Here is a 9,210-nt window from a genome sequence, read left to right as displayed (position 1 = left end):
GGGGGGGAGGTTTTTAGTTATGATGATGAAAAGGGGTTAAGCAGTCATCATCTAAATATATACTTCCGAGTCCTGTATGTATTTTCCTTTCCAGGGAATGGACCAAAGGAAGAAACGATCTAGTGCTCGAGATTTCATACTTCAAAGCTCTAACACTATATATATATATATATATATATATATATATATATATATATATATATGAAGAGGCAAAAGACAAGAAGACAAAAAGTCTGAATTCAAGCCTGAATCAAGTCTCCAAAACTCAAGCCTTCGAAAATCTTTGAAGAAACTCGAAAAAAAGACACAAATGGATTCAAGATATACCCCAAGTTCTTATGAGTTTTTAGTCACGGGTTTATAAACCCAAAATTTTTGAACCTGTTGTAAATAAAACAGTTTTGAAAGAGTTGTAAATGTTGTATTGCATAAACAAAGTATGATGTACAAAGTTTGAAAGTTCAAAGTATAAAACTTCCTCAAATTTTTTTTTTATACTTCTTTCATATATATACACCAATATGAAGATGAGACGTCATTTTCATTAGTGTCGTTTATAAAAGGGCCCTCTTTTATTATAATTTCGTGTCTATTAGAATCACGGAATATTGAAGCATTTTTAGTGCAAAATTAAATGACAAAGGGTGAAACAAAAACTCAAAATTAAAATAGGCAGAAAATAAAGCCGAAATTTATATATCAAACTCTGCAAAAACAAGGCATACGTTTGTCATCAAACCCCAAAACAAGATAGGGGTAAAACCAACCACTATCCAAAAGAAAAAAAACGAAACTTCCCATCAACAAGTTCTAAACAAAACCATCAAAAAACAAGAAAAACTAGGAGGCATCATCCACTGGAACATCAACAACGGGAGCTTCATTGGCGGAGGTAGGGAGATCAGCTTGAGAAGAGAGGCTTGGATAACAGCTTCACCAGGAGCAAGTTCATCACCCTCGGGAATTCCATCTTCAGGTGAAGGAAAGTTTTGACTTTGATCAATTTCAGTTATCAACTCCTCTTTCTCTATTTTAGAAGTGTCAAAAGCTGCCTTCAAAGGAGCAAGGGAACTTTCCAAGAACTTAACCTTATCAGTAGAGGCACGGAGGTCTTCTTGAGTTTGAGTTAATGTTTAAACCAACTCTCTAGAATAAGCCTCTTTCTGATGAAGGAGTTCCCTCAAACTCCTTATCTCCTCGGTTGCCTTTGAAAGCTGCTTAGCAAAAGAAGACTCAAGGATATCCTTATCTTTACCAACTTGGCTTGAAGAAGCTTTTTCAATTGCTAATTCAGCCGCGATCACATGCAGTTGTTGTGCTAAGGCATCCTTCTCCTCTGCCAACACTTCCTTCTCCAGTTGAAGACCTTCCAACTATTCTTTCCAATTGTCAGCTTCGGTACGATACTCAGCAATTTGTTGGTCAGCATGGACGATTCTTTTCATGAGTTACGTGCCTATCAAGTTGATCTATAAAGGAAGAAAATAGGTTATTAATAGAATGAAAAGGGAAGAAAGAAAGAATAAAATCAAAACTCGAACCTTCAGAGATGAATAAGCTGTATTCTAGGCCGGGCCCGGGCCTAAATGGGCCTAACGGGCCTGGGCTTTGGCGGGCTGGGCTCTGGCGGTCCCGGGCCAAACGGTCCCAAAGGATGGAACCGGCCCGTTGTGGCCCTAAGCCCACATGGTCCCGGGCTAAATAGGTCGGGCCCACGGGCCTAAGTGGTCCGGGCTATTTTTTTTGAATTTTTTTTATCTAAGACATTTTCTTGTAAATTATATATATATATATATATATATATATATATATATATATATATGCGGCCAGCTTCTTTTGAACGGGTCACCAATAGAACCGTCGGTTCTTTAGAATCTAACATCGGGACCACCTTTAAAGTTACCCGGTCTGGTTCCAATCAGCCGTTCATTCAACACTGCTACAACCTCCGCACGCATTCGTCGACCGGCAGAAGTGCTTTTTCAGTTTGTTATGGGTTCCAACCCATGGACTTGGTAGCAGACGGTTCGGATGATGGTTGTGTCCTTGGCCACTGAAGAAGGCGAAGGCTGGGCGAGAGACTAGGCCAACTTACTGCGCCATGCCATGGTTTAAGATTTAGGCTCCATAGACGGAACTCTGTTTAGGTTTTAGGGAGGGGAGGACACCACTCAGCACCGCTCCGTGGGGTGGGGTTCAATGCCTAACAAAAAACGGCCAAAAGAAAAAAAGGGATGTATGGCTGAGGGGAGGAGAGAAAGAACGCATGCATTATGTATATAAAAATATATATTTACATATATATAGTATATATAGTATGTAAATATATAGTATATATAGAGTATATATATCGCCTTATATATATATATATTATGTTGTATATATAGTATGTATATATATTGCCTTATATATATATATATATATATATATATATATATATATATATATATATATATATATATACTGCCTTATATAATTTCTTGTAAATATATTATAGAATTGTAACTTAAATCTTCTAAAGTGTCAAATTTAAACACAAAAAAAAAATTGCAAAGAGATATTCAAGGGTATTACGACATTAACAAAAATGGCAATATCTTTTTTAGTCTTCCTCCCCCCAATGGAATGAGCACAACAAGAACAAGGTGCTAATACCACCATTAAAAGGAAAAAAAACTAATGAAGATGTGCCAAAATGCAAGTTACATATTAGTCTACATATTATCTCTAACAAATTTCATAAATCCTTCAAGGTTCGGAGGAATTTCCGTTGGTGGTGGCGGAGAAAAAGCTTGTTCATCACCGCTTCCGAGTGAAGCAGCATCCTCCGCAAGTTCCGCTAGCATTTCTTCATAAGCTTCGTCTATCTCCGGCTGTGATTCAGCAAGTCCAAAATTTCTTCTTTCCGAACGGATCCAATCTCTGAAGAGTACTGATTTTTCCAAGCTCTCCCTCATAGACGCTTTATGGTCACCTATTTGAAGTCTCGCTTGACTGAAAGCGCTCTTTGATGCCACTGCTGAAGCTTGAACACATAAAATATCTCGAGCCATCCTTGAAAGAACCGGGAAGTATTTTTCTCTGGCCTTCCACCATTCCAAAAGATCAAAGGTGCCGTCTGGATTCTCCTTCTCAAGGCCCTGCGACAAATAAACTTGAAGCTCATTTAGATGTGAAATATCATCAATATTATCACCTTGAGAACCCCTGAACTCCATCCAAGAACTAAGTGTTTTTAGGCCCGCATTTCTTTTAGATGATTGCGAACTAGACGAAGTAGGAGTTGGAACATTTGGTCTAGCATGATCTAAGGCTTGTTGATAAGCATTATAAATTGTTTGAGCATTTATTTTAATTGAGGCTTTTGCATCTGCAAGTGTAGCTAATTCCTCATCTGAAAGATCTAAAGCCCTATAAAAATATTTGAATACCAAAAGTGAGGACCTCCTAATTTCATGGTAGAACTTAACATGGCAGCAACACCATAAATAGGGGGGATAGGGAAAAAATATTTTTTAAACTTTTCTTTCATTGCATTTATAGCAAGTTGATAAATTACCCCACCCTCTGAAAATTGAACAAACAAATCACATAGTACTGCAATATAAACTAAACAGTTTGAAATAGTAGGATAATATTGCCCAGACAATTCATTTGTAGCAATATGAAATTGTTCTAAAAAATCTATAAGAATTTTAACATTAGTCCAATCTTGATTTGTAAGGATTTCATGGAAACAATTACTAAATGCAGGATTTAGTGTAGTTGTAAGTAAGCCTATAACATTAGTGTTACTAGAAGAATTATCCATAGAAATTGGCATTATTTTATCTCTAATGCAAAAATATCTACAAATATCTGTAACTGTGTTAGCAATAAACTTACCTGTGTGACGTGAATTAATTATTCTATATGCAATAATACGTTTTTGCATTTTCCATTCTTCATCAATCCAATGAGTGGTTACAGTAAGATAATCATAGTCATTACCACTTCTACCAATATCGGTGGTAATAGCAATGCGACAATCTATGAGTAAATAAATACCGCAAATATTGTTCATATTCATGTTTATATTTATAAATATCGCTCTTTACGGTTGCGCGAGGCCATCCTTTATAAGTAGGATTAAAAACTTTTCTAATATAATGCACAAAGTGAGGGTTAGAAGGAAAACTATAGGGTAAGCACATAACAGTAACCATTTTTGCCAATTCTTCACGATCTTTATTTGGATCGTAATATAAAATGCCACCGGTAACAGTGTTAATTTCCGGTTGATCTAGATTTGACCCGGTACTAGGGTTAACCTCAGTACCTACACTTCTCCCCTCTAGCTGCGCTTTCATTTGAAGATATCTAGCTTTATCTATAGGGTGTTTCTTTATGTGTCTAGTCAAATTACCCGTACCGCTACGGTCTCCAATAAATTTATGAGCCAACAAAGACCCACAAGTTTTACACTTAGCCTTATTTTGTTCTCTTAGTTGAGTAAAAAAGTTCCAAACAAGTGATGTTTCGGGGCGTTTAGAACGTTGTCTATTAAAAGTAGGGGTTACTACAGGAGGGTCAGGCGGAGCATCAGTTGGGTTATTAACAGGACTAGTAGGTGTATCATCTAAATCCGGTTGCGTTTCATCTAAACCATCATTTTCCTCATCATTTTCAAAGATAGTTTGATTAGGATAAAGAGCATTCATAACTTCTTCATTTAATTGTTGACCTGGTGCAACATCATGGCAAAATTGACTATTGGAAAAATTGAAAACAAGGGTTATCACTATCAAGAATAACAGATGGAGGAGGACGGGTAACAGGTCTGGGTTGGGGAGCCGGGGGAAGAGTAGTATCTTGGCAACTAGATTCACCAATTTTAGATTTTCCCTTACCACCAAACATTTTTTTCAAAGAAAATGCCATATTAATTATAATTATACAAACTAAAACAAACAAAATTATAATATTAAAACTTAAGAGTTGGAACGAGTTTACCGATCAGTAAGAGAGTATTTTCTGGTTTATCTAAAGGCATGGGAGGAACCGAGCTTGAAGGAGGGGTAGTTTCATTGTAGGAAATAACGCGCCTCCTAACTCGAGGTCTACGAACTAAAGAACCCTCCTCTGGTTCTTCTTCTCCCTCGTAGCCACGGGCTCCATCAACCTTCCTCTTTGAAGAAGAGCTCAGAATTCTTTCTCGAGCAAGACTCGCTGTAAGTCTTGTAGATGAAACAGAAGCGGGGCTGACACCACGAATAGGAAATCCTAACAAAAGAAAAGAGTCATGGTAAGAAACTCTTAAGTTAGCGAAAAAGAAGAAGACTAAGCGGGAAAAAGTACTGTGTGTTTTAACTTTCCACCCAAATCTCTATGAGAGATACTTCCAAGATCTTCTCTCCATAGGGGCAACAGATAGCAACTTTTCTACCGAAGCACGGAAGTTAGGGATCTCCTTAAAAACTTCCATAGTTGCTGAAAAAGTAGGCACGAGTATACATGAGAGTCAATTTTGAGAAAGGAAAAAGATAAGATGCAAATACTTACGTGCAAAATTTCACTTTTTTGGAAAAGACATGTTTTCTTCACCCACCAAAGCACTAGTAGAATCAGCAACGAAGCGAGCATACCAGCCTCGATCTCTATCATCCTCAGGGCTAACTAATACTTTTACTTTTGGCCACAAGAGAAAAAACTCCTTCACGAAATAGTTTAGGAGAATAAAGATGAAGTAGATGACGGAAAGTAAAAGGCATAGAAGCCATGTTTGACAAATAACGGAGGCATGCAACAGCTCTCCAAATGATATGACCAATCTGTCCTAAGCACACATTGAAATAATGGCAGAATTCGATGATCACTGGATCAATAGGAGGTTTAAAGCCTAGGGTAAAAGGATATGTAGACAAAGGAATAACCAGTTTGGTATGAAGTTATTCTCTGGTTGGAACCAGGAACTAAAATTGGGAAGTCAGGTTTCCAATAGCGCATTCCCTTCGAACGAGAGCAAGGAGACCAGTTGTAATCAAAGTTGAGTAACGATTAACACGATCCAGGGAAGCAGCCATGAAAGAAACTTGACTCTTGATGGACTCACTATCAGTCACAAATGATAGTTCTTGAGGAACAATTTCATCAACAGTGGGTTCACGCAGAGTTTCAGTTGAATCTTTATCTTTAGAATCTTTATCTTTAGAAGAAGATCTTGGGGTTACAGGAGCCTTAGGTCTAAAAGAAGACGGATTGACAGCACTGCTTTGAGAGGGGGAACCACGGTTAGAAATAGAACGGAGGTTACGCAACCTGCCACCTCTTTTACTTCTAATAGGTGCATTGGAGGAAGTAAATTCGTCGACAATAATAACTTTGAGGATCAGGAGAATACATGATTAACTAAAGAAGAACAAGGGAAAAATGCAGAAAAGAGTATAACAAGAGGACGACGGAGGAAAGGATTCAAAACATCAAAGAAGGGAGAAGTATTTATAAGAAGACACGTCTATTGAGGTCATTATGAAACATCATAATGGAACCGTCACGTCGTGACTGACGCGGCTGCAGAAAAGCCCTAAAAAGCGCTGAAGAACTGAAGAAGCAATTAGCAAAAGCCACGTGGTATGGTCATTAAATGGAAGGGATATGCATCGTATCAGTTCAAAAAGGAGCATGATTACATCTGAAAAACGGCGGCAGGGGGATTCCCGCCATAAAAAACTTTCCACTTCCCCGAATATTCAGTAGAGAATATTCAAGAAAGTGGGGGACTATCTGTATTGGTGGTGAAAAAGCGTTACACGTGGAATATTGGAAAGCTGACATGGCATGGCATGTGGAATAATGATTCAGCGACATGTGGTTTTCGTAATTAGAGAATAGAAGGCACAGGAAGAAATACCCACTAGACAATACCGGGCTTAAACAGTTGGCAAGAAATAAATGATGACAGCGTGAATACATAATAAAAAGGAGGAAAGATACATGAACCAGAGAAAAATAAGGAAGGGAATCAGAACGGATGTGAAGCATTTATAGCAATAAATGCATCGGTTATAGGTTTCTAAGATTATGGCCAATCAATATCATTAATGCCTATAATTAATCCAATTTATGTGGGAAAAACCGTTACTATTGTATATTACTATATAAGAGCACAAAATTCTATTTGTAAAGACATATCGAAATATTGAAATACACTCTTTACTTTTCTGCTTTCTCGAAATTCTCTACCTTGACTTTGCAATCAATTATTTTCTTAGTTATTCTTATTATTTTCCTTTGATATCGTTGAGAAAGTGAAGCAAAACTTGGTTATAGTAACTTGTTTCTTCTAAAATTAGACTTTGACCAAAAGATATATTTTTGATTAAACAGTAATAATACCACTTAGAAGTTGTTCCTAGGAATTTTAAGATTGTAACTGAAAATGAGGGACTAGTTTGAAGGGGTCCTTATATTTCCCACGAACAAAAGAAAAGATGCTTGCTTTAGGCCTTATGGTATGCATATGATCTGCGAATTACTGTTTTTAGTTTGTAAATATTGTTGTTTTCCATGTGCAAACAGAGCTCAGTTAGCTGTATCTTTCGCAATGTGTTTCAAGACGGGTCATCTCGAGTTACATCATACCTACAGTTGGAACTATAATATTAACAATGATCTTGCTTAGTGATTCACTGTATAGTTGATGCATCTAGGGAAAGCCAATTTTACTCTTTTACATAGAATGACACAATATGTGTAAACTAACACATATTATACTATTTGGTTCCTACAGCATGGATGTATTCCAGAGAGCGAGAAGCTGCTCCTTGAAGAGAAGAAGCCCCATTATAACATGCTGCAGATTCGAAATTTTTAATGCAGCGTTGCATAAAACTACTGGTATGAGAATTATGAGGTCTCAAATGCAATTTGACATATGAATTAGTTGTTGCTGTAACATATTAGGTCAGTAGATTTTGTATAGTTGTATACCCCTGTCCCCTGTAATAAAGTGAGCCCATCAGTTGAAAGTTCATTATTGGGGAGCACCTTGTTTATCCTTGTTCCATAAACCAATATATTGAGGGGGTTTATGTCCTCTTTTTGTACTACTTCTTACAATGAGGTGTTCTTAGAACAATAGGTTGATGGGAAAGAGGCGGGACTCTTTAATTCACCTTAACATTTCACATAAATCACCTATAGGCCACCTAGAACAACTTCATCACTATAATTCAGCAAATCTTGATCTTATATTTAACTATTTAACTTTAACTTTCTGCAGGGTCGTCTATCCTTTTCGCTATGTAAGAGGAGCAGCCTTACCGTTTCGGATTTATCACACCTATTGGTGCTAGACTCAAGAAGGAATAATTTCAATTGAAGTGTTCCACAGTTATGTACTCGGAGCTCTTCATTGATGACCATTGACTTAAAAGGTGATCAATTTGAAGTGCTTTGAGTACATTACAGTGGACGACTCCCATTGAAATTATTCTTTCTCAAGTCTTGCTCAGCCATGCTATCCAAGCAATGTGGAACTGACTCATTGAAGTTGTTGTGTGATAAATCCAGAAGGGTAAGACTGCTTAAGTTACACAGAAAAAGAAGTAGACGACTGTATTGGGTGATACCCTTTTTTTTTTTTTTTTTTTTGCTTGAGCCCGACCGGGTTGGATCCGGTCCGGAGCAAGTCGGGGCCATCGAACCCGACCTGGATGCAAGGTAGAACGACGGCCACGTCTACAACCGAGGTCGAGTCATTTCGAGACCGTTACAGAGCTCGAAAGGAATCACCACCGGATGGAGAAACACACAAGGTCGGAAGCCGGGCTCGTAACGGATAACCAAGCGTCGCCGGATATCTCGCCCAAACGTGATTTTCTCAACCACTTCAGGCCATTAAGGCGTAATTACAGGGATCCACGATGTAATCAATTTACCTACCTTATTTTTACCCTTAATCAGAATGTATAAATGGGTATCTCTCTAAATTCTTGTGGATCATGAAGCACAATTGTTCTAAGCAATATTATATTCTGCGATTATTTACTTTAACAGCAATTGTTGAGTCTTTTATCTTTATTTTCCTTAACCTAAAAACCTTTTGTATCTTTTAGTTCACGGATCCTTAAAACCCCATATAAATTCAATTGTTATCCGGATTCGAGGGTAAACAACGACCTTGAAGGAAGTTAAATTTAGGATCAAAATACTCTAGATTATAGTAATGAA

At 37.5% G+C, this 9,210-nt stretch overlaps 1 protein-coding gene across 3 annotated transcripts in view; it reads left to right on the top strand.

The window, feature by feature from the left end:
* LOC109238303 (phosphoglucan phosphatase LSF2, chloroplastic) overlaps window positions 1–8,087 on the top strand; it is a 17,320-nt gene extending 9,233 nt beyond the window's left edge. For all 3 annotated transcript variants that reach the window (XR_002069725.1, XR_002069726.1, XM_019404735.1), the window contains one exon: window positions 7,769–8,087. The gene's annotated coding sequence lies outside the window, so the exon portion shown is untranslated. The remainder of the gene's footprint in view (window positions 1–7,768) is intronic.
* The last annotated feature ends 1,123 nt before the right edge of the window (window positions 8,088–9,210 follow it).

The sequence above is a fragment of the Nicotiana attenuata genome, unplaced genomic scaffold, assembly GCF_001879085.1.
Source record: "Nicotiana attenuata strain UT unplaced genomic scaffold, NIATTr2, whole genome shotgun sequence".
In the NCBI taxonomy this organism is placed as follows: domain Eukaryota; kingdom Viridiplantae; phylum Streptophyta; class Magnoliopsida; order Solanales; family Solanaceae; genus Nicotiana; species Nicotiana attenuata.
This window is presented reverse-complemented; position numbering and strand designations above follow the sequence as displayed.